The sequence below is a fragment of the Corvus hawaiiensis genome, chromosome 13 (assembly GCF_020740725.1).
Source record: "Corvus hawaiiensis isolate bCorHaw1 chromosome 13, bCorHaw1.pri.cur, whole genome shotgun sequence".
In the NCBI taxonomy this organism is placed as follows: domain Eukaryota; kingdom Metazoa; phylum Chordata; class Aves; order Passeriformes; family Corvidae; genus Corvus; species Corvus hawaiiensis.
Genome location: NC_063225.1, coordinates 2,073,029 through 2,093,174, shown reverse-complemented (window position 1 = coordinate 2,093,174; position 20,146 = coordinate 2,073,029). Strand labels below are relative to the sequence as shown.

General features: G+C 41.8%; 1 protein-coding gene across 3 annotated transcripts in view; it reads right to left on the bottom strand.

Moving 5' to 3' along the window:
• The window catches only part of SEMA6D (semaphorin 6D), a 244,237-nt gene that overhangs the window by 39,159 nt on the left and 184,932 nt on the right, over positions 1-20,146 (bottom strand). The window contains exon 1 of one of the 3 annotated variants that reach the window (XM_048317347.1): positions 3,224-3,241. The exons of the other annotated variants lie outside the window; for them this stretch is intronic. The gene's annotated coding sequence lies outside the window, so the exon portion shown is untranslated. Of the gene's footprint in view, positions 1-3,223; positions 3,242-20,146 lie in introns of those variants that run through there. 3 annotated transcript variants of the gene reach the window in all.

Below are 20,146 nucleotides of genomic sequence, written 5' to 3'. Positions count from 1 at the left end.
AGTTACTGTTGCTCCTTCCCCCCATCAACATTTGAAATGTGCACTGTGTCCAGAAGCTGCTGATCCAGGGACACATCCTACTACTTTCCTTTGGAGGATGCAAGATGACATGTTTTCACCTCTGAGGTGACAGTAGGTGACAATGAGATAGGCGGCCCATTTCACCCCCACATTGTCTCACTGATCACAGTGTGCCAGCTGCTCGTATGACTGTGCATGTCAGCCCACTAATCTTGAGTGATGCAAAGCTCCACAGAGTCAGGGGAAATACCATTGTCTGTGACAACTCATGCAGGAAACAGTCATGCAAAGGAGCTGTCAAGGGAGGAGGCTTGGTCGAGGAGAGGGGGGTGTGTGGGGTCAAAAGTGTAGAAAGCACTTTGGATGCAAGGCAATATAAATTAGCCGTGGCACCTATTCTACCCTACAAAATCTCCTGTTTGCATCACATACTGGAAGAATTGACATGGCAAAAACATACAACACAGCAACCACCAGTAATGATCGAGTTATAACTAAATACTCTGGATGGTCCTTGGCTTGGAAAAACAGGCTCAGGTAGGAATGCCAACACTATTATCTGACATAGCTTGAAGAAAGAGTAAGCCATGATATCTCCATTCTTGGCAAATCACAGAGACTGCTGCAGGCACTCTGCTCCTTCTGCTGCTTGGAGTGATGCAGTCGTAGCTGCTGTCGCTGTTAGCTACAGATCTCCTCTCTTCGGTGTCTTTGTGGGGAAGAGGAGGGCATGAAAAGTGGTTCACTACTTGGGAAGCAATGGAAGAAACAGTATTTGTGGTTCCAGTCAAACTTTTCCAGCTCCTTTTATAGATTTGACTTTTTTTTTAATTAGTTGCATAACAGGGTGCCAGGATTTTAGCAGCCATGTTATACCAAATAAATCATTTTATAATAAAGTCTCTACTGTCCAATAGCCAAAGATAACTATAGGTTATTCTCAGCTTTCTTATCAAAAGCTGTTTCAGACTTGGATATTTTATCTGAGTACTTCAGATGCTGCCTGAATAGCTTCCCACATTCAGAAGAACCTCAGTGATTGTTTATTCTGTGCTTATGTACTTTGAATGCTGGCAGAGAATGCCTAGTTGGTTGTTTCTCTCCCTGCCATTATTACCCATATATGTGCACCAGGCCAAGAGCTCAGCACCAAACCAGAGAGGGAGGGAAAGGTCTCCACCTGTCGTGTAGCCAGACCATCCAGAAACACTCTCCATATGTGGAGACCAGCTGCATAAAGCACAGGCTCAGCAGGCTCCCTGCCACCTGGCCAGTCCCCTGTGCTGCCCCAGGCCCGGAGCACACTGCCAGGGGAACAAGGGAGTGGAGGCTGGGGGAGACAGTAAAGGCAGGACAGGGGGAAACAGACTGTCCCCTGCTCAGCCAGCTCACTGGGGCTCTGGAGAGCTGATCAGGGCCATACTCAAACTTGGACTCCCATCACATCACATCACATCACATTGCCAGGACTCAAGCTCAGATGAGCTTTGGACATGTCAGAAGAGGGATGTTAGGCCATATGACTTCTTACTACAGACCCAAGCAAGGAGCTCTCTGCAAGGTGGATCATCTATCACTCCTGCCCATCAGTAATGTCATGGCACTGATGTCAGGCTGACAATTTAGATTCAAAATCCTTCCTAGAAGGATCAGGATAGCACGTGTGCATGTGTTCCTGGGGTTGCTGGCCATCTGGGCTGCTCTTAAAGCCATGTGGTTTTACACCCTGCCCACGTTTCAGGCGTCCAGTATCCAGAACGGCACTCGGGAGAACTGCATGTGTTAACTTGTTCTCTGATCTGCACCCCTTCATGACCTTCTGACAGTGACTAAGTCTGTGTTTTCCCTAGGACCTTCAAAACCCTTTCAAACAGACCTGATGACAGAAAGCCTGTTGATTTTTTGTTGGGACTGAGTGAAGATCCCTCTATTCTCTCAGCTGCCAAAAGAAAAAAAATGTGAACTATACTTTTCAAATGTCATCCTGGGGAGCCAACCCTCAAACTCTTCCTCACATATAAAATGTCCTGGCAGGATTACCATATAATATCCATTGCAGCAGTGGAAAATATCAAAGGATCATGGCTTAAAATTAAACAAAGCAACACCCTTTCTTGTCTCGAAAGCAATACACTGTTCCTCTTCCTCCTTTTCCCTTCTCACCTGCAAATTGCCATGTAGTTTGGTAAAGTGGGATTAAGTATCCACAATAAACACTCCCATGTGAGGCCAGCAAGAGCAAATGGAAGCAATCGCTTCACTTTTTAGCCCAAACCTTCTGTTACTGTAGCAAATGAGATTTTTTTTGCAGCTGACTAGCAGAAACTGATTTAGGCCCTTTGCACTTGCTGCCAGCAAGTGTTTCCACTCCAAAAATAGCCTATTGAAGAAAGAAGGGTCAGTTGCTGTCTTCAACAGGCTGCTTTCTAAACCCATTGTTAGAAGACACCTACTTCAAATGAAACCTGGCATGTCACCAGGCTGTGGGCAAAGTGCCATTCCAGCAGATGGGCAGGGGTAGGCAGTGCCAGCAATCCAGTCTGTAGATCAACCTTGAGTAACAAGGTTGTATTCCCATCTGAGGATGTCGAAGCCTGGAGCTGTGCTCTACACCAGCCTGTGTCCTTACACGCGTTGCTGCCCACACACATCTATGCAGTCTTTGAAATGTTTCTATTTCATTTCCAGCCCATCCTGCTCTGTTCCACCAGCACCAGGTTCAAGTCTGGGATGGCTGAGCCTGGCCTGCCATGCTCTGAAATGAAGGTGTGGGCAGGACCACGTGAGCAGTGCTTGGCTTTCAGTGCCTTTCTCCCCACTGTGGCATTTAGCAGCAAGTATGTGGGAAAACACCTCAGGGTGCTGTAGTCGAGGCAAAAACTTCCAGAAACACCTCAAGAGCTGTGGAACAGTGAGAAACCACAATGTAGGTACCTCTGAGTGGAGCTGCAGGAGTCCAGCAGAGGTTAATCTCCGAGCTCAGGTTCCCCTACATTTAGAGTAAACACGTGCCCTGGTGTCAGGTGGTGAGAGCAGTCCTGCAGTCTCACTCTGGTCTAGTGTCAGAAATCCCCACGCTCTCAGGTGCCTCACAAGACCATCAGGCCTCGGTGAACTGGGATCCATATGCCACAGGCTCATGACATTAATATGACAATCAAGTGTCTACCTTTCAATGTGTCTTGTACAAAAAAAGCCTCACCTTTCTCGTGGAATGCCAGCCTGCGTGGTTCCTCTGTAGTACCTGTGTTACAGAGTCTCAAATTAATGCATGTAAACTCTATCTGCATCTTTTCAAAAGCTCGTCTTATATGTCCCATGAAACTATTAGTTTAGCTATCACTAGGTATTAAAATTTAAAAGGGTCACTAAATGCATACTGCTAGAAGGGAACAACATTAGTTACACATTACCAGAACAAAACTAAATTAAGAAACAGCTCATTTCCTTTGTACCATCAATATTTTACTCAGCCATAGCCTGGATGCTTGCACTCACGAAAAGGAATTAATCATTCATGTGCTAATGTACATCCATTATTTTTAAATCATCACTTAAGTAATCATTTTTGTGTGTGCTCAGATGTGTGATGCCTGCTTATGAAAGTGCAGGAAAAATCAATACAAATTAAATAAAATTTAAAAGGTGGATATCTGTGAAACAGATGCAAAAGAGTCTTCCATGCAGTAAAATTGTAATCAAATTGCTGTAAAATTCTGTTAGTGAGTCATAATTTGAAAAAGATACCAGTCTAATGCTAAACTTATTTATATGCCATGCTACCCTCTTTATTTTGGTGCAAGCATACACAATGCAGTTCATCACAGATTTTGTCTTAAAACATGCATAAAACTGAAACAACAAAATCTTTATTGCCATTTAATTGGGTACTGCCATTTCCCAACAGTTTATTTACCGAGAATCACAGTGTTTGTGTCATACCATCATCTGTGTCTGCACATCTGGGAGGTTCCCAAAACCCTTCTCCAAGTGAGGTGCAGGAAGTCTCATGGAAAGGCTCCCACCTGGGGCAGGCACAGGGGTCCCTGCCTGGGGCTCCCTGTCACACACCAAGTGTGGGCACTGTATGGCTCAGCAAAACCAAAATTCCCCTCTCCTGCAAAGTGTCACACAGCCTGCAACATCTACCCAGTACAGATCACAATAATCAAAGTCTCATTTCCCCAGCTCCCTGAAAAGGACTAACTGCATCTCCTGGGCTGCATTTGCTGCTGCCTTGGGCTTGTCATTTACACCCATGGAAAGTGCTCCAAATCAAGAGCCCTGCTTTGCTCAGATATAAATTACAGCCACTTTACTCAGCCATAAATGTCTGTCTAAGGTGAAAAGTAGCAAAGAACAGCAGTTAGTGCTGGCTGCATATAGAAAGAGCTAAGATGGTCCTACCAGATTGGAGCCCACAGTCCCATGGAAATTAAATCAACTTTTGCTAAAGGTGTGATTGCTTCTTTCGGACTACCCGTATCAGTGAAAGAATATGGCAAAGCTGTTAGATCCCTGCAAGGACAATGAATTTCACAGAAGAGCAGCACAGTACTTGAAGAAGAATTTGGTGTAGCAGTGCTGTAGGTTTTTTTCTTCTATTGCTTCAGTAATTTTATGGTGATGTAGTTTGATGACAATTTAAACAAGCTCTGTGTTTATGAGCCAATAACAAAATACGAAAAATAAATTTCAAGGCCAAGGTGTCTATTAATACATGGTATGGCTTCTTGTGAATGAATAGAGATGAGCTGGAACAATGCTCAGGAAAAAACAAGAGAGTGTGTGAAATGGAGAAAATGATCCAGCAGGCAATACTTCTGTTTTGCAGAAACTTCTCAGAAAATAAGTAGTGGGTTCCCACTCATCCTCTTCACTGAAAGCCATGCTTTCAGGTATTTAATTTTGAATAAAGGCCTTTTTCTTTTTTTTTTTTTTCTCTTTCCCTTCTTATTGGGAAAGATCCAAATCTTTTCCAGACGAAACTTTTGTGATAACCACGGTATCCCTCTGAATTGTTTCTCCCTCACCCAGACATCATACTTGCAGCCATCTCATCTGCAAATGTCAGTGAGAACATGGCAGAAAAGTGCACAACAGTATGATCAGCCTACTGATAGTGGATACCAGGAGCAGCATGAACTCACCATGACTTGGAGATGTATCATGAATGGCTATACTTTAGGCTGCAAGGAACTGAGACTTTAACTTTTCTTTTGGAGAAGCACCTGGTGAAGCTGGGTTTGGCCACAGCTTAGGAACTCCCTGAGAAGCCAGCAGGAACTCAGTACACGCTGCATAGGCACCAAACCAAGCACACAATTTACATCCCCTGGCAGTGCACAGCAACCAGTTACTACAGTCCAGTACACAGACAGGAGTCCCTAACCTTGGAGAATTGGATTGGCTCCCTTGATTTAATTTCAACCCAATTAAGGGACAATGCATCACGAGCAGTGTATGAGGAAAAAAACATTTTCCAGATGAAGCACCCACCAGGTCTGAAAGCCACTGCCAGTTAAACGTGCAGGGCAAGCACTTTTGCAATTACACCACCAGTTAAATAAATATGGATTTTAAATTTCTCATTTTTATCAAATTCAGCTGTTGACAAGACCTCAGCCAGAGGGAAGAAGGGGAATGAGAGGGCAATGAGCTTTTCAGACTCAAGATGTGCCACCTGGATGGGAGGAGGAAGGGCCCTTTCTTAAGGAGATACATTTGGGTTACTGGAGGTGACACAGGTTCTTTGCATGAGCTGCCTGCATGGAGCTGCCTGACTTCCTGAGACTGAAGCTGCTGATAAGAATGTTAAGTTTGACCTATAATAATTTCTTTTGCTGTGTGTCTAAAGGACTAAGTGGGTCTTTTCCCAGTTCAGAAGCTGCAGCTGAGCTGGGGATCACCTGAGCGAGGTTCAGCTGTGGACCTCCACCACTCCCTGTGCAGAAGAGAATCCCTGCAGAGAAACCAGAGTGGGAGTTTGCACAGGTGTAGAGAATTGTCCCAAACCTATGTGTGTGCCTCTGCTATCTCTAAACACATACACATGTGCCTTTTTTTGCCTTTGGTTAAAGGAAGTGTCCTTTATTTATCGAAGTGTCCTGAAATGCACTTCATGTGATTTGAAGGATAAAAATGTCTCTGTCTCACTTGTGCCAGTTTATTGCTAATGTGGGCAGGTGATTCATCAATGGATGAAATGAGATTTTCAAGTTGTTTTAAAATGATGAGGTAGTTTTCAGAGCTCATGCAGTTTGTTACTAGATACACGATTTATTAATATATTTGTCAAATAATGTATTTGACAAGTTTTAAAAACATTTCTGGCTAATTGCTTTTATAACTCATCAATCTTAAAAGGGGAGTAGCAAGATAGGATTGTATTTAACAATCCGTATTTTTCTAGTCCCTCCCTTGTCATAGCCCAGTGAAAGGGATGGAGATGCAAACACTGGATCCATGTTTCACCATGATTTTTCTTTGGTTTACTGGTGATTTTCTTTGTTCAGGATAGGTTCAATCTTGCAAGTTAAACTAGACAAGGAGATTGGCCAATTTCAAGCTTCATAATTGATTGGTGTAATTGTGATTGCTTTCAGCACCATGGGACCTTTTAACAGCACTTTGATTTTTTTGTTTTGATTTCACTCTACACCATACTTACATGTCCATCTATTCCTTACTGGGTCCCATTCAGAGATACAATTTTCAGGATTACATTTTCCCATTAAAGGCTTGATTGAAAGATGGATTCAGGGCTCAGACACATGCTCACTTAACAAAGCAGATGCAGCGAGTTCCTCAAGCTGTTTGTTACCACCTGCTTGTCAGACACTGTAGCCCACCCAGGAGAGGATGGAGCAGAGCGTGTGAGCCTTTGGGAGCTGCTTCAGTGCAAAGTCCTGTGGCTTAGCTAAATTCCCTGGACATGTTCCCTTCCATCTGCAGATGGCTAAGCCTTGAACACGCACTCAAGGCCCACTGACATAGACTGGAATTATTAATGATCTGAGCAGTTTTCCTGATTGAGACCAGAGTGTCCAGTCCTGTGACGTGATCAGCCAGAACATCCAGCCTGTGCTGGGCAGCACCGAGGCTCTGCTGGGGCAGAAGAGTCTGCCAGCACCAGGGCAGGCCCAGGTGCTCAGGCTGAGCACACACATCCCCTCCCACGTGCTGATGCTCATTTCCAGGCCCAGCTGCTTTTTACTGCCCTTCTGCCAACCACTGCTCCCCGTAACTGCTGGCAGAACACACCACGTGCCTCTTCCCTGTGCTCTCTGGGCAAAATCAGGCAGGCTGCTTAACCACCTGCTAAACTATTTAAATCTAATGGAGTTTTAAAGCTGTAATAGCCTAGCAGACAAACAGGGAGAAGTCTTGGAGATCATTCTGCTGAATAAATGTGGAGAAATTTCTGACACTGGACTAGTAACTGGGAAAACTAAGACCATTACTGTGGTTAAGTGATGCCTAAACCACAGTAATGGTTTTTTAACTGATATTGTGGGTTCACAACCACTTCTCTGAGACTACTGGGCAAGAGGGGGAAGAGAGAGACGGGTTACACTCAGATGTAAATCTCTGCAAGGTCAGCATGTACACACCCTTCACAAACCTGCTCGTGCAGCTTGCATATAGGCCTCCAAGGAGCTGCTGATTCAGGGTTTTCTCAATAACAAAAATGTAATTTTTGGAATTTAAGTTTTGGAACACAATGCAGTCTGCTAAACTCTCTTCTATTAAAAAATAAACTAGAACAACATAGAAGGCATAGCACCAGCCAGTGCTGGGAAGGCAGACTATTATACTGAGAACAAGAGCCTGTGCATATACATTGAATAAACCGCATTTCTGAGATGTGCCACACTCACACCTAGCCCTGCAAACAGACTCCCACCAGGCTTACTGGCATGGGACAAAGACACCCTGGCCCAGTCCTTACAGATAAGATCCTTCCATCTGCAAGAGCTGTTTTCCTACCACTCTTTCTCAGTATTTCTCAGCATTATTCAACAGTCAGCTTTATTTGATTTGTGACGTGGTACGGTTTTGTGCTTTATATACATTTTAAAGTTATCTTTGTCTTCAGCTGTGGTATTGCCATCCAAACAGCTCAGAAACACCAGCTACAGCAGGCAGGGTGAGCAGAGGCACTTCAGGAACTAATGAGAGTGGGGACATCTGCATATTCAGAGCAGGAGCTGCACATACAGACTGAGCCACTGCCACCAAAGGGCGAGCTGATTACTGCTTATTTGAGGGGAGAGGAACGGGTTCTAACTGGCTAAGACACTTTTGTTATCATGAAATGCATATTTGGCTACAGCAAATGGCTTCAAATCAGAAAAGTGACATTTTTGTGCTGGCTGTTTATAAACAGGATGTAGTTAGTGTAAGGCACCCACAGCTGCAGTAACTGCAGATTTTCAAGGCCAGACTCAAATGTATCATACTTTATCATTGTCTTTCTCGTATTTGCTATACTCACGGCCTTGCAGTTTTATAGAAAGCCAAGAAAATAACTTGACTGGTTGGTTGGCACTTAATACTGTATGGCAGTTCATTGTTTTCAAGTGAGTTTGTATTTTCACCTGAAACTTTAATAACAGCATCACAGGCCCAGCCCTGTTTTTGATAGTCAATGTCAGTGTCATGAGCTTTGGTAAGTGCACAACTGAACTCAATAAAACTGAAAACTGGGGAACCTCTTCAGTATTAAGAGTGAGTTTAGCTGAGATGAGAGTCAGAAATTCAAAGCCTGTTGCTGACTGCCTGACCCCAGTGGGGTCGCAGGTGGGGATGGGCAAGGAGAGGGGTAACAATAAGGTGATGGGGCAGCATCACAGGTACAGCTTTCTGGAAAGACAGATGCAGCTTCAATCCAGATGTCTTCCTAACACTCATGATAAAGTTGCAGGGAGCAGTTTGATGAAACCACTTTCTTTTTTTTAAATCTCTTGCATCGATGTGTAACAGTAATTCTTGTTTCTTACAAGAAACACAATGTGGAGACAATAGAGGCTTTCCAGGGGGGAAAAAACCCCCACAGATGTGAGACTACAGTACAGAAATCTGTAAGCAGTTGCTAGAAGTTGTTCTCCAAACTGGTATACACAGAGTTTGCTTTTGATTCCAGTAATAACTAAAGCAACTTATCTTCTGCCAGAAAAACACATTTCTTTCCAACAGAAAACTGCAATGAGTGTGCCGTGGTCTTCATCATCCTTGAACTTCCCCTCTGTGGACAACATTGAAAAGGCCAACTTTTCTCAGTTGTTTTGGTTGTTTTTTCTTCCCTGTATCTGTCACTGACAGTACTAATAAGTTTTGAAACATAAGGACAATTTGTTACTTTAGACTTAGCATCATGACTGCTCTTTGTATGGAAATAAGGTTATTCTGCTCTAATGAAATTGCTGAGCTGAATGCACAGTTTGAAGTTCATGACCCATTGAAACGATGATTTATGGAACTTTCTTGCAAATTACCTGTGTTAACATCACATGTATTTCTATCACTAGACCTTTGGAAGGAGTTTTTTTTTGCAAGATTCTTCTTGGTTGTTGGGGATACTTTGGTTCCCTCAATACTGTCCCATAGGAGGGTTTAAGTTTTACAGTGCACTAGAAACCTCTGAAGTTTCTGCCTTCAGATAAATGCTTGGCAGCGTCCAGGCTCAGTCCACTTGTATGGATGCTACAGTGGAAACCCTTTCTTCTGTACTAGCACCAATTTACATTTGGTCTGAGCTTTGGAAAGATGGGTCATGTTGTCAAGATCTGCACAGAGATGTGACAGAGAAAGAGGTAAGAAAAAAACCTGCAAGAGTTACCACAACAATTCCCCTTGTCTTCTAGTCTGTGCCCAATGTTAAACCTGTTACATGAGAAGACAAGAAAAATCAATGTGGGATCAAAGAATTAGGGGGAGATCATGGTAAATCAAGAAGCATTTTGCTTTGAAGGATTATAATATGAAAGGCAAAAGTAAGTATGTGGAACAAAAATGCTGGGCAGTGAAAACAGTGTGGTGTGGAATTCCCTCTGTATCATTTCCACTGAATTTCATTCATTGAAAATGCTCAATATATGGCAAATATTTGAGAGACCAGTGCCAGAGCAGTATTTTGTATATCCTGTAGATGGAAGTGTACTGGGAATCTGGTCAGCAGTGTAATTGTTTATATTCATTATAAACAATCTGTGTTATTTGGCAGCAAAACCTGCCTTTCTGAGTTGACTCTCATTGCTGCTGAGATAGTTCTATCAGCTGCTTGTAATTTTACTTTGGGGACATGCAAAAGTACACTGTATTTCTTCCAAATTATCTGTGGGAAAAACATGACGAATACACCAAAGGCCCCTCAGCCTTGTGGGACCTCTTTTGCCCCTCTTTCAGTAGTCTGTAAGGACCATAAGAGGATGCAGAATAGGTTTAGTTTGCATGTGTCTTGTACCACCGCTACATCCATCTGCAGCTTCTTTCTTGGCTTTAATGCCCAACTACTCTCATCTTAACAATGCTAGCAGATAAAATAATGAAGAAAATTGCTACTGAAGGTAGAATGGGACATGGGATGAGGCGAAAAGACCTTACTGTGAAAAGGTAATGCCCTATTTGGCTTAAAAGATGAAACAAATAATATAGAAGCCATTTCCGGAGCTTTCCATGCAAGGCTGAGTTCATCACAGATGTGTAAATGTGGTTTCTGCAAGATGGGACCTTGTGGTTGTCCAAGCTACCCTGCACCTGAAGGACCTCCTTGTGCCTCATATGAACATGTACTTGTGCTCCTACCTAGAGCAAGGGGAGCATAAAAGATTTTCTAGCAGGTATTTGGGAGGGAGATTCCCAATTATCCTCGACTATATCAGGAGGAACTGCATCTTCTGTCAATTTCTTTTTTTCTCCAAGAAGAGTAGAGAGAAGGCCTGACAATGAGTTACCCAGTAACTTCATGGTTAGGATCTTTCACCTCCTGGTCTCAAATCGGCTCAGGATGGGTCAAAGCAAGAACTCCAAACCTGAACTTTTACATCCCACATACCTGTTCTAACTACTAGGAGCCGGTCACTTGAAAGGAGATTTTTCTGTCACTCTTGAGCTGTTCCAATTTGTAGGAATAATTAAATACTATTAAATTTAATGAGAGATGGATTCTACAATCCAGCAGGTTTGAGCATTTGCCTTGGGTGTTGATGATGCAGGTCTGAGTCTCTGCTCCAGTGACTCATCAGAGTGAACAGGCACAGCTGAATTGCTGGACGGGGATTGCTTTTGCTTGACTGATGTTTTTCTAGGAAAAAGAAGAAACCCTAAACCAAACTGTTTGTTGAAGGAGGGCCGATGAGTTCTGAATGAGCCCTACCACATCCCTGCTGCTTCTCTGGCCACAGACCTGATCATACTCATGCAAAAATATTATGAGAGCATGTCCCAGCCATGTGTTTTCGAAGAGCATTTCATCAGCATGAACAGTTTTAGCTCCTCTCCCATGCTGGCAGCCTCCACTGCGGGGGAATGTGTTTGTGCTCACACCTGTGCCTAGAGATCACAACTGCACAAGAAGATGGAAGAATTTTTCCACGTACACTAGGTGCTTTAAAAAAAATTCTATAATCTTCTGTTTTCCAGTCTTTCTCCCCTTGTCTATTTTTGCTAAGCCGGTGCTTGTCATGCCTGTAGGCTTCAAACCGAGGGAGACTTTTATTCTGAAAGCAGCTGTTTCTACTACAGGAGTGCCTTCACTTTGGCTGTGATCTTCCTCCAGGAAGGTGAGGCTCTGCTCTCAGCTTACACCCAGGCTATCCCGGCTCCCAGAGTTGACCCAAGGACAGAATTTAGCTCTGTGGGCTAGAGGCTGAGCTTTTGCCCTCTTTTAGCAAGTCTGACTCTCTCGTCATCCCTCCTGCTTTTGGAATGTGCAGCAGGAGCTTCTCTAAATTTTAATCGGGCGATTTCATTTGTTCAGTACTTGAAGAGCAGGATTTATTTATCGAGGATTTAAATTTCTCCAAAGTAGAGAGAAACTAAATAGCACTGCTCTTTAAGCATGTCTCTACATTTAGAAAGCATTGGGTTACACTTTCCATTTGAAGCTTTTCTTCTTAAAAAATAATTCAGACACCCCTCCTGAGAGTTTCCCGGCACTGCCCCCCCGTAACCCAATCCGCGTCAGGGAGCGCAGCCGCTGCTTGCCAGGTGTGCAGGCAAGTTTGTCACATAAAAGACTTCAGGCATAAATGTTGGCAACACGAGCTCTGAAAAGGCATTCAAAGAGGGCTTTATATATACTTAAGGGTAAGAGATATGCTGTTTTGCTAACGGGATTCAGTATCTGTATTTTACTGTAAATGCACCTTTTTCTCTATCAGCTATGGATGAGGAATTAATTTTATTGACTTTATGGATGGCTTTGGGCTGGAGATAGATCTCTTCCCACACGCATCCTTTGACAGCTTTCCTTTACCTGAGTGCTATCAGAACTAGTAGGAGGCAACCACCATTTCTGTTTGAATGAATTCTCTCGTTATTATAGTGCCAGGCACTCATTGTCTGACCCTGCAATCTAGAGGCCCAGAGTGTCTCCAGTCCTGGGAAATACTTCTGAAAAATAGTGATAACTAAGATAATAATAATTCTCAGCACTCCTGTAAAGCTTTTAATCCACTGATCTTAACCAGATACTGGCACTTACTACTAGAGGAAAGTTAAATTTGTGGCATGAGGGATCCTGTCATTTGAAGGAGGAGGCCTGCAGAACAACATGCACTGTTAGAAAGGACAATGGTCAATTGTTTTGGGTAACATGCTGATCTCACTGCACTTAATGGCAAAATGACTTCAGTGGAGCCATAAACACAAAAAAGCGTTGGGAAAAATATTGTCATGGTCTCTGTATTCAAAATATGCCTTTTGTAACAAAGCACTGCACACTCTAATGCAGATGTTTGCTATTTGATGCTTATTTTGCATGTCAGACTAATTATTTTTGACTATTTGTCTTCTCTGTCTAATTTCTTTCAAATTTGAATATGCAGAGATACAACTTTGTAAAGAAAGTGAAATATTGTAAAAGTACTCTGCAAATATTGACATTATGTCAAATTGATTTACTTGTACATCAAATTTTTTGTTTACATTTCACAGAAATTCAAGAAATGTCACTCTTTTGGCACCAGCATTCATGGCAAATAGCCTTCAAAGTGTCATAGATGAGATTTTGATGAAGAAAAAATATACATTTGCATGTGTACACGCTGGTATTTGCTCTAGTAGACAAACACATCCAGCTAGGAGGGAGACAGCTAATCATGTACCTTTCTGACAAATTAACTAATCAATGCCATATGACTAGCATGTACCTTATAGCCTCCCAGAGAAATTACAATCAATCCAAGCTGTTAAGAATTGGAAAAAAAAAATTCCCTTTTTAAAAATAAGTTTGCATAGCAAACACTTCTGAAGCAGCTGTGATTTGTTTATGGATTTTCTACAAACAGAAGGAAAAACTAGATTTCCTTGATAAATGACTTATTGTTAATTATTCGCTGAGTCCCATTCTCCCATGTACTTTAATGAACTCTAACATAGTGAATCTTAACACCCAATACAAAGAAAGTAAATTTTCACCCTTAATGCAGTGTGAATGGCACAATTGCTTTATTCTTTTATTCACAAAGTGTCAGTCATTCATTTCAGCTCTGCATCATTCAATAGAACTAAGATGTGCAGTGAATGTGATTCCAGTCATGTCATCCTGTTAGTGCAAAGTGATTCTCAATAGCACTTGACAGCACACTGCTGGATTGGCTCAGTGCATTAAAACAAACCAAATTATTCTGGTTTTATGTACATATCGGTACTTGTTGACATACCAGTAAATTGTTTTAATAGCCTGTACTTATGAAGGTGTATATCTCTGTAGTTAAATTCCAGTGTATTGTAAAGTATACTATACATAGAAAATATTACTCTCTCAGGAAAACTGTAATCACAAAGTTTAGACTCAAAAAATACAGTGATGCTCACTGCTTTATCTGCTCTTTGAGCAGCCATCACGAGCTAAATGTGTGTGGCTGAGGCAGGAGCAAGTGGCCTGAGACGCAGCTTTGGAGCGAGGGGAGTGGAACGTGCTGCCAGTTACAGCCCAATTAAGTGCTGTTCTGCTTAGCTGTTTGTGGCCAGAACTGCAGCCTTGGTGAAAACCAAACCAATATGTTTTTTTACACAATCCTCAAAAATAATTTCCTTTAAGCAGTCTTTAGACCAGATTTATATCTTATGTCAAACAAAGGAGATGATGAATACTTCCCTCAGTTAATACCACCTTCATGTGAAAGGTGTGCACTGGCCTGGCAAAGCAATAAATAAATCCACAGTGATGAATACTGACACTCTTTACTCCTTTTTTTTCCTGCCTCTGCTTTCAGCTCCATGCTGCCATGCCAACTCAGACATACAGAAAATATTGTGTGTCCTGTTTAGGAAGATTGGCCAGTTTCCTCTACTTCCTGGTGGTCCTTAAGGAAGAAATAATTCATCTCACTAATCTTTATGGACTTTAGTGCACAGATGACTTGCTGATGTTTTTAATTGGTTCAACTGTACGAGTTTGATGTGGTTTGCTACACTTGCTGCTTTTGTTATGAAATATTAAAACACCCAGGAAGTCTTATTCTGATACACATCCGACCTCTCATCTACCCACACAGCTTACTGACCTGTGGTTTTCAAAATTTGATCAGAGGAGTCCTTCAGTTACCAGATGAATTAAAATTCATTCATTGAGCCCAGATACCGAGGGGCAAAACACGTTGCTGATGCCAGACAGAAACTTTGTTTGGCACTAGTGTATCTTGTCTGAGGTACCTATTCTCTGCTTGATTGTGTTCACATCCACCTCTCTGTAGGACTTGGTGTCATCTCCCAAAACAGCTGAACCTTTGCCACTTCAGCATGTGACCTGACTCCTTTCAGAGCAGAGGTAATTCCTAAAAGACCTAGAAAGCTGGTGTCATCAATTTGAATATATTCAGCATTAGAAATAGATGAACTACATCTACTTTGGGAGGGAAAGAAGGAAATAGGGTGATGGGGTGTTGCAAGAGTGGGAATGGGTCACTTAGGGGTCCCTTTATTTTCATATTGCATAGCTTTTAGCTGGAGAACCACAGTCACGGTACAAACCTGCCTCCAAGGGAGACAGATCTGAAAATCTTACAGAAATGACCTGCAGGGTGAAGCAATTCTCACTAATTTTAGCTGCCAGTCCATTGGTATGTTTTATTCTACAGCACTGGGAATCGCTGTATGATCAGGGAAGAGCTATAGAGCTACAATGGCTTGTATTTTATAAGCACTGATCAAATCTGATTTAAATACACACTGCAGATACCTAAATAGCACGGTTGTCCACTTTGCCCTTCCGTCCTGAATGTTTATCTCCCTAGCAAAACTTCTGACAATGGAGAATTCTTAGTAAATGCATTTTGACTGATTCCATCTCAACACTGAACTTCTGTTATTTGAGCATGTATAGAGAGAATGTCAAATCATAGAACAGTATGAGTGTTTGTATTATCATTGTGTTTTTTTAATAAAACGATAATACAAATACTCTGGAACTGCCAGGACACTGAAATCTGGGGATTTGAGGTGGTTTGCAAAAACACCCAGAAATGAAACCTGATGGATTGGTTACAGTCCCTCACGTGATGGGCTCTCTCCTTCAGACCTCATGGATGCTTTATAAAATACCCTCAAATGGCTAATGGTACATGCACAAAGTGCAGTACTTCACCCTCTGCACAGAAACTATTCATTGGCTTCCAAAGTGCAGGCAGGCTGCAAAGATGCACCATAACCATTAACAGCACAAAGGGAAAATGGGATTTGTTTACATTTCAATCAATGATTAAACAATACTATCCAAGATAACAATCTCACCTGGACTAGGGAAAGGGTAGAGAGTACATAGTTCTGTATGCAGAAGGCAGGAATCAAAAGCCCTTTTGCTTGCATTTTTCATGATGGGAATTAGAGAGACAAGTAATAATGATAGTGGCAGAAGTGCAGTGGATAGATTCACTTCTGCAAGAAAGCAGCCAGACCACGCCCAGCTTCTCCCATGCTAAAAGCACAGATTATTAGGCATATGCAATTCTTGTATGTGTGAAATAAAGTGGGTGCATGAGCCGATGGAAATACTGTATTTGCATTAGTATATTACACTTACTATAGAACAGCTGTGGCAGGGATATTATTAGTGTTTTTCCTTTACAATAAGTGTTATATTTTATAACACTTATTATTTGAAGAATACCTGAGTTGGCTTTGTCCTTATTTCTGTTTATCAAAGTTGAAACTTGTTCTCATTAAAATCAGTACATTTTAACTGTGATTTCAGTGGTACCAGGGTGCAGACACAGCACGCTCTGCTTGCAGAATACTGTATTTATCCAGTTTTTGCAGACTAGTAAACACTATTGATCTCCTCTGCATAAAACATGTGGCCAGCTAAAGGGTGCTCATCTCTATTTAGAAATGAGCATATTCATTGGCTGAACTGTTTAAAGGGTAATATATTCAAATGTGGCAAAAATGTATTTAGCCATATCAGGTATTTTACAAATGTCTTAGTTTCTCATTTTTTAAATGAAAGCACACGTATACTGTAAGAGCAGCAATCCCAACATCACTGCTGCTCCCACTTGAATAAACTGATGGAAGGGGGACACTGAGGGAAAAGGGACTAACAGGGTTAGGCACAGGGGGAATCACACATCCTCAGCATGCTTCTGGTCTGCTCACTTAGACATGGATAAGCTTCCACTCCTGGCTCCAGAGGTAATGGCTTACTCTGATCCATCAGGTAAGCTTCTTCAACAGTCAACTTGCCCCTCCAACCCCCCAAGTCTGCACATTTTGCACAGCAAGGATTTGCTTTGCCTGAGAGGTAGGAGGGAGGCATTGTCACAGCAGCTCCACTGGCAGACTGGAGCACTTGCAGGCAGGTTGGAACAGAATGCTGGAGGCCATAGAGAATGTGAGCCCAGAACAGTGTTTTTTTAAAAATCAGGATGGAAAAAACCGAAGCAAATGCAAAAAAAAAAAAGAATTTTTTTTCTTCTCCAGATTTTCACATAAAAATCCACTCTGAAGTTCATTAAAATAAATAGCTTCAATAATCATTGACTCAGGCAGTCTTTATATCCGGAGCTGAATTACAATCCACTATTAAAAATTTCTGGAGTGGAACCAACCCCAAACCTCTGACCCACTGCTAATAGCCTGCCTGAAAATATTACTCCATCCTACTGCCCCACACAAATCATACACGAGGGAAGCTGTTCACATGAAAACAAAGCCCAGGAGCAAGCTGCTTCTTGCATCCCTTTCTATTGTTTGCTTTTAGTGTTGCCTTATTTTGTTTGCTTTGATGTTCACTAAAACTGTTACAAATTATTTGCATCTTAAACTTCTCTTGGCTCCCAAGTGTGGTTGGGAGAAATAAGTCACTCTTCACGTGAGTGATGAAGACAAAAGGTGTGACTCATCTCACCTAACTTCAGCCACAGGCATTGGATTCCACTGGTACATCCAGCTGGAGGAATTTCACAGAAGTACAGATTCCAGTCCTGGTGGAAGAGATGAGTGCCCTCAGCTCAAACGACAAAGGTCACTCCTTTCCCCCTCCTGGAGGCTCCTTCAGGTCAGCCAGCTCAGCTACACCTGGGAGCTCTCCAAATTTATGCAAATCAAAGCAAACCAGCTTAGCTTGAAAAGTTTCGTTTTAGAAGGTGTCAGCCTCTTTCTGCTGCAGATGGATGAATGCATCAAAAGCAAAGGTACTACAGGAGACTGTTTATTACAGCCCATACTGAAATATGGCATTGCTCTTCTTGTTAAGTTATGGACAAAACCTCAGTGATGATTTTCATTTCCTTAACATCACTGTGAACTGGAGAAAGCTTTCTTATCTCTGTGGTCAGCATAAATGCTGGTTTTCCTTTTTTTTTTTTTAATTTTCCTAATTAGTGTATTTTTACAATCTGTTAATTCCAACTCATGAATTATTTATTGTAACTCCACAAAACCAGCAATAGTTGCTTTCTTTTGCATCCACTACAGAATGGTGGATGTAGAATTTAATGAAGAGGAAAAGGATGTGAGAAAAAAGTGGTTTCTCACTTATTCCAGCTCGATCTCCTCCCAGGCAGGAAATGGAGATCTGGGAACTTCTTGTGGACAGCTTTAATTGCATGCCAAGAACAATGTGGTCAGTCTTTGCTGTATGCATTGTTCCTATGAAAATTTGCAACATCCACTATTGCAAAAATGCAGGGATTATTTAAACATAATTATCAATTATCACAAATATATAGATATCAGTTTCATAAGTCAAAATGAAATGTGTCAAAATGGTTCTACTGTTCTCAATAGCCTTAGCAGCTTTTCAGAGAAAGACCACAGGGACACACAGCAGACTCCGAGCACAGAAATTACAAAATGCCTCCCAATTCAGCTGTGACCAGGAGAATGGGATGTTTCTGGGAGATCTTCATCCATGGCCAGATGTTTTCACCCCCATTACTGAGCGGCTTTGCAGCTTTCAGATGGCCTCTGCAAGTCCCTAGGTCGCCCTCAGACTACTGGAGGATGACTTCAATTTGCATGTTAAAAGATAGGCAGGCTTGCTTTATAGGTTGTTTTTCTGCAGTCCCTCACAGTTTGTCCCAGAGAGAAGACCTCCCCTGCAGGTGGCACGAAAGAAGAAATGGGAATTTCTTCTCTACAACAGCCTCTGTTTGCTCATCACACAATCTTCCAAGTGCCCAGTAATTCTCTTGGCAAGTGTTACTGTAGTAAATAGACACATACACACACAGGTAAGTGCCTATATATGTATATTTATATATATATGTATGCATAAATTCATGCAGAGTTTTTTCCTTCAGTTGCTGATCAGATCTCCAGGGGAATCTGACCTCAGAACCTTTTACAATGAGCAGGAGATGTCTCAGGCCTATAGACATGCATTGTATAACTGCATAATATTAGCTCAAGGGCCTGCATACTGCAGTAGGAGTTGCCACGAGCACCTAAGTGTGTTTTCTTTTGGCAGCAAAAAAGCAGAAAGAACAACTAAAGAGGTTAGTGGGCAGGACACCAGGCAAAACAACATCCCCCAGAGAGAGGGGCCCCACAAAAAGACAAACCTGGCTAAGGCAAAGGCTGAGTCAATCACAGTTGAACACAACATTCATCTAACTGGATTCATCTCCTAATAGGACATTTACATTAATTAAACAGTTTGAAAAGCATTTGTGAAGTTTGGTTATTGACAAAGCGAAAAAACAGAACCTACTCTGTATGCCTTGTATCCTCCTAAATTAGCAACTAATGAAAACAAATTGTATTTAAAGGATTTTAATATTAATTAAGTTAATGATGACATATTCCAAGTAGTACACTTGGAATCAGTCTGTAATAGCAAGCTAACAGATGTTGGCATTTTTATTATTAATTATACATTTCATTATCATACGATGATTGTCAAACAACATTTGACAGCAAAAAACATATAAGTGATTCACACGTTTTGGATTGTAAAGATGATACTGTGCTTGATTTTATAATATGCTGGCTTTAATATGCCAGATACAAAATATTCTTTGTTTTAGCAGCCTGGAATACAGACAGCTTCTGCAGAACACCAAAGACTGACTAATCTAGTATGGGTTGAAGCTCTCAAAGAAAAACAAAACGAAACAGCTGTCACATTTGAAGGTGAAGCATGTATTTTAAGATTACCTCAAGTAGCAACAGAAGGTAAAAAATATCAATGTATATATTTAACAAGCATCGTTTGCCTCTGTCATTCATATGGTTATGAAACAAATAGGTTGGGACATTCTGGCGCTAACAAGTTGCCATCAATCAAGATAAAACTGGGGAACGATTTATGCAATATTTGTGGTGTGAGTGCATTTTACTCAGAATTTGTTTAAAATTCACAAAGTTTCATCTTTAAAATGAAGCACTAGAGTCATCTTATTGATTTCAGATCACATTACATGTATCCTCCAGAATGCGACTTCAGCGAAGTCCGCTG